Raw genomic sequence first — 6,000 nt, forward strand, 5'->3', positions numbered from 1 at the left:
ACTATACTGAAGTTCATTTTTGGGTTATTCAAAGAGCCCCTTTTACTCCGGGTTCCTTCTAACTATGCACAACATCTCAGAGGATGGCATACAAAACTATTTTTCTAAACATAGCACAGGTAATTTGGGGTGGGGAGGCTTGGAATATACCTAAATGAGGCAAATAACAAGGTAAGCAGGTACCTTGAGGGGTAAAAGGGAAACTATGCACTGATTTTAACTCATCAGGGGATAGCTTGTGCCAGAAAGAACACTTATCCAGTACTCAAGAAGCAGAGTTGATCGTTAGCTTGATGTGGGGGCTACAGGGGGTTTCCTTGTCTGGAAAACAGACACCTGTAAGTGCAATGTGAACTGATGGCTCATCAACCCCTGGAAATGTTCTGGGCAGCATAACTCCTAGGTCCACATGGTTGATGTAAGTATATTAAATAGTGAAATTGTATGGTATGTACCTCTATGCCAATCGTGTATACCCGTATGTGTGGAATTTGCTAATATAACCATTTCAATAAAAACCTATTGAGAAAGCTATTTGTGTCATATGGAGTGCTGTTGGGGTTGTCGGGGACAGAAAACCAGCTAAAGCAAAAGAGATAGTGAGTCCCCAAAACTAATATGCCTAGGGGACATCCCTGTCAGATGCAGTATGATTTGGCCCTCAGATGTTGATGCTAGGAGCATCTAGGAGGGAGACGGTGTTGGTGAGCTACGGAAACCTGGAACTCCTGTGCACTGCTGTAGGGGTAGGAAATAGGACAGCTGCCTTGGAGACAGTTTGGTAGCTCAAAAAGCTAAATACAGCCAGGCCTGGTGGTGCACGCCTTTAATCCCAGCACTTGGGAGGCAGAGGCAGGCGGATCTCTGTGAGTTCAAGGCCAGCCTGGTCTACATAGTGAGTTCCAGGCCAGCTGGGGCTACAGGGAGACCCTGTCTCAAAAAAAGACCAAAAAAAAAAAAAAAAAGTTAAATACAGCTTTACCACATCTCCCAACACTCCCACTCCTGGGTATATAGCACATCCAACAGAATTAAAAACATGTTCACCAAACTTGTACACAAGGGCTAGAGAGACGGCTCATCAGTTAAGAGTGTTTGTTGCGCATGGGAATCAGAATTTGGATCCCAGCCCCCACCTAAGAAGCCAGGCATCCAGTGGACACATTTTGGAGCAGAAGCTAAACTCTTCGGGCAGGCACAGGAAGCAAGCGTGACTGGAGATCTGGCAAGGCTTAAGAACTCTCTAAGCCCCGCCCCAGTGACTTGCTTCCTCTGGCATAGCCACAACCTTCTAAGACCTCCCAAAACAACTCCACCAGGGGGGACGAAATGTCCAAATACTTGGAGTCTATGGGGGACATTCTTATTCAAACCACCATGCCCTGCCTCAAAGGAATGAGTGGAGAGTGATAGAGGACACCCAACGCCCTCTTCTGGTCTGCATACACACAGCCTGTGTGGGCCCACACACGCACACCCCCACACACACACAGCACACGCACACCACACACAAATCTATAAAAGGGGGCGTGGAGGTTGGGGATTTAGCTCAGTGTTTAGCCATACTGCTCTACAAAGTACCCAAGTTCCATTCCCAGCACCCATGTCAGGCAGCTCACAACTGCCTGTAACTCCATCTCCAAGGGATCCAATGCCTCTGGCCTCCATGGGCACCTGCACTCATGTGTACATATCCACACACAGACACATACACATATCCACTTAATTAAAAATATATATTTAAATTGTATACAAATGCTCATGATAATATTAAGAGTCAAGCCAGGCGTGGTGGCACACGCTTTTAATCCCAGCACTTGGGAGGCAGAGGCAGGAGGATCTTTGTGAGTTCAAGGCTAGCCTGGTCTATCTACATAGTGAGTTCCAGGTCAACTGGGGCTACAGAGAGACCCTGTCTCAAAAACAAATGCAAAACATATATATCATTGAGTATTCTGTTCCTGTTTTTCTCCCCATTATGTTCCCTTGTTCCTTCTTGCTCCTCCCTCAGGCCCCTTCTGCTCTTGTGTCATTCATAGATGAGAGGTGATAGATGATAGATGATAGATAGATGATAGATAGAGGCAATACACACATACACACAAAAAAATAAAAATAATAAAATATTTTTTAAAAAAAGAAAGAAAAATTAAGGGTCAAAAGATGGAAACAACTGAAATACCCATCAACTGATGATAGATAAAATGTGGCATAGCTCTACCATGAAGCATTCAGTCATAAAAGCAAATCACTGGGGCCGGAAAGATGGCTCCATGGTTAAGAGCAATGGCCGCTCTTGCAGAGGATCTGGGTTCTGTTCCCAGCACTCACATGGTAGCTAACAACTGTCTGTAACTCCAGTTCCAGAGGACCAATGCCCTCCTCTGACCTCTGCAGCCACTGCACATACATGGTGTAGGCAAAACACTCAGACACATAAAAATCATTTTTTAATATTTTGTTATTTTTAGTCTATGTGTATGAGTGTATTGCCTGCATGTGTGTAGGTGCACTCCATGAAATGCCCATGGAGGTCAGAAGAGGATGTTGGATTCTCTGGAACTGGGGTTACAGACAGTTAACTGCCATGTGGGTGTTGGGAATCAAACCCAGGTCCTCTGGGAAGAGCAGTCAGTGCTCCTAACCACTGAGCCATCTCTCCAGCCCCATAAAAAAATTTTTTTAATTACTGACATGCAATAACATGGATGAATCTTAGACATATTATGATACGTGAACAAACCAGACACAAAAGGACACAGCTCATTCCATTTACACGAAATGCACAGCATAGGCAGTTCATAGACAGAAAAGCAAATTTCTAGTCTCCAGGAGCTGGGGAAAGAGAAAGATGGGGGAGTGACTGACTGTGACAGGCATGGGATTTCCTTTGGAAGGTGAAGTTCTGGGTGCTAGACATTTTGATTATATCAACAACCTCTGAATTTTGCACTTTCATTAATGGGGTGAATTTTATGGGATGTGAATTAAATCACAGAAAATAAAGAGAAAAGAAATAGGCTTAGCACATTAAGTATACAATATATATTATTTCCCTTATAAAGAATAGTCCTCCCAGGTTGATCTCTGGGTCATCAGCCTCAGCATCACTTACCTAGGAAGTTGTTAGATATGCAAAAACATGGGAGGTGCTTTTGGTCTGTGTTGCAGTGCCCTTGGAGGCCAGAAGGGTGGGTCTGATCTCCTGGAGCTGGAGTTACAGGTAGTTGTGAGCTGCCTGATGTGGATGCTGGGAACTGAACTGACCACTGCAAGAGCAACGAGCACTCCTTTTTAAAAAATATTTTATTTTTATTTATGTATATGTGTGTATTGCCTGCATGTAGGTAAGTGCACCCATGTGGTGCAATGCCCACAGAGGACAAAAGAGGCTGTCGGATCCCCCAGAACTGGAGTTATGGACAGTTGTTAGCTGCCATGTGGGTGCTGGGATTCGAACCCAGGTTTTCTGCATGAACAGCCAGTGTTCTTAACCACTGAGCCATCTCTCCAGCCCCTACTTCCAAATTCTGGAGTGTAGATTTTCCAATTTATTCTTTCCAAAATATTTTCTTCATTTTTTATTATTAGCACATATTAATACGATAGACTACAAATTAATTGTATTTAATACAGTTGTATTAATTGTACTTTAATACGATAATACATTTGGACTCTATTCACTGCCTACTGCTTTCTCTCACACCCTCCCACTAGACACATTCCTCTTGCCAAATAGGTCTCCTTCTGTGTCTTTTTTTTCTTTTTAAATCTAGATTCTATTTGTGAGAGAAATCATACTGTATTTGTCTGAGTTTGGCTTATCTGACTTAACATGGTGACTTTGATTTCATCCAGGACATAATTTTATTCCTCTTTAAAGATGACTAGGGGCTGGAGAGATGACTCAGCAGTTAAAAAAAAAAATTAAAAATATTTATTTTTATGTGTATGTGTGTATTGCCTGCATGTACATAAGTGCATCTGTGTCATATAATACCTGCGGAGATCAGAAGACACTGTCAGATCCCCCAGAACTAGAGTTATGGACAGTTGTTAGCTGCTATGTGGGTGCTGAGATTTGAACCCAGGTCTTCTGCAAGAGCAACCAGTGTTCTTAACTGCTGAGCCATCTTTCCAGCCCTGTATTTTTTATTTTTTATTCTTATTTTACATGTATGAGTGTCTTGCCTTCATGTAAGTACACCCTTATCATGCAATACCCACAGAGACTGGAAGAATATGTCAGAACTGGAGTTACTGATGGTTATTAGCCACCATGTGGATGGTAGGAACATTGTCCAGCTCCTCTGCAAGAGCAGTCAGTGTTCTTAACTGCCAAACCATCTCTCCAGCATGTTTACATTTTCTTTATCCATTTATCTGTTGATGAACACCTAGGCTGATTTTCATAACTTTGACTATTGTGAAATCCATCATGATATCATGATAAGCCTGTATTATACTTTAAAGTCTTAAGGAAATCAGCCTCCTTATCTTGTCACCCATTCATATCTACATTTCCTCAACAAAGACCCTTGATGGTCAATGACAAAAACCCAACTCAAGAGACTGGGGACATAGCTCAGTTGGTATAGAGTGTTTGCCTGGCATGCATGAAGCCTAGGTTCCATCCCCAGCACCACATAAACCTGGCCTGGTAGTACAGGCCTGTAATCCTAGCACTGGGGAGGCTGAGGCAGGAGCATCAAGAATTCAAGGTCATCCACTGCTAATATATTCAGTTTGAAGCTGGCTTGAAATATGTCTCAAAAGCAAACAAACAAACCCTTAAAAGTAGCTCAACCCTCCCAGAATGATCCTCTTCCTTCCCCAACCTTCCTGCCACATCCTGGTGACAGGCTGACACTGCATCCAGTTGTCTCGCTAGCCCCCACTAAAATAAGTGTGGGTTATTGCTCTGCCTGTTGCTCCAGGCAGAGTGAAGAACCCTTTGACTCAGAAACACAGTACTATCTTGTTCCTCAGTGCTACACCAGGCCCTCCCCAAGCCAATTTTGTTTCATGGTTCAGTGCAGACCGGAGCCCTGGACTAGGATCTGAAGGTTGTTTGGACTCTGAGTGATTCTGCCCCCTGCAGGCCAGAGCATGGAAGAGCCGGGCTCTGCATTCCCAACCAGAGTGCCTTCAACCCCAAGTCTTTGCAGATACCTCCCATTAGGCCCAGTCCCAGCCAAACTCAAGACAACCCCAACCCAGTGACCCCCATCTGCCAGATGAGGGGACCGCACTTGTTTCTAAGGACACCACCTGCCTCTGGGCTTCCTGACAACTGTCATGGCTGGGTTCTTGAAGATTCCAACCTAGGCTCAAGTGTCAGAATTCCGAGGCTGACCACGAACTGCCTCCAGGTGCCCTTTGCAACATGCATTGGGCGACGCAGAAGAGCCGGGTTCAATTCCCAGCATTCTTGAAGATTCCAACCTAGGCTCAAGTGTCAGAATTCCCAGGCTGACCACGAACTGCCTCCAAGTGCCCTTTGCAACATGCATTGGGCGACGCAGAAGAGCCGGGTTCAATTCCCAGCACCCACAACAGTCTGTAACGCCAGTTCCAGGAGATCCCAGGCTCTCTTCCGACTTTCCCGGTCATTACACTACACGGGTACACTTACATACATACATGCAGGCAATACACCCATACACATTTAAAAATACAGAAAATAGGGCCTGGAGAGATGGCTCAGCGGTTAAGACACTGGCTGCTCTTGAAGAGGACTAGGTCCAACTCCCAGCACCCACATGACGGCTAACAATCGTCTCTAACTCCAGTTCTAGGGGATCCGACGCTGTCTTCTCACCTCCAAGGGCATTGCACGACACGGGTGACTTACATACATGCAGGCAATACACTCATACACATAAAATGCAAATAAGTAAATGAAAATATAGAAAATAAAGCATTTTAAAAATAATGATAAAGAGTTTTTAAAGAGTATATCAGATATATCAAACGCCACTGCTTTGTATTTCTCCTCAC

The sequence above is a fragment of the Nannospalax galili genome, unplaced genomic scaffold (assembly GCF_000622305.1).
Source record: "Nannospalax galili isolate Female #2095 unplaced genomic scaffold, S.galili_v1.0 scaffold1206, whole genome shotgun sequence".
Taxonomy (NCBI): domain Eukaryota; kingdom Metazoa; phylum Chordata; class Mammalia; order Rodentia; family Spalacidae; genus Nannospalax; species Nannospalax galili.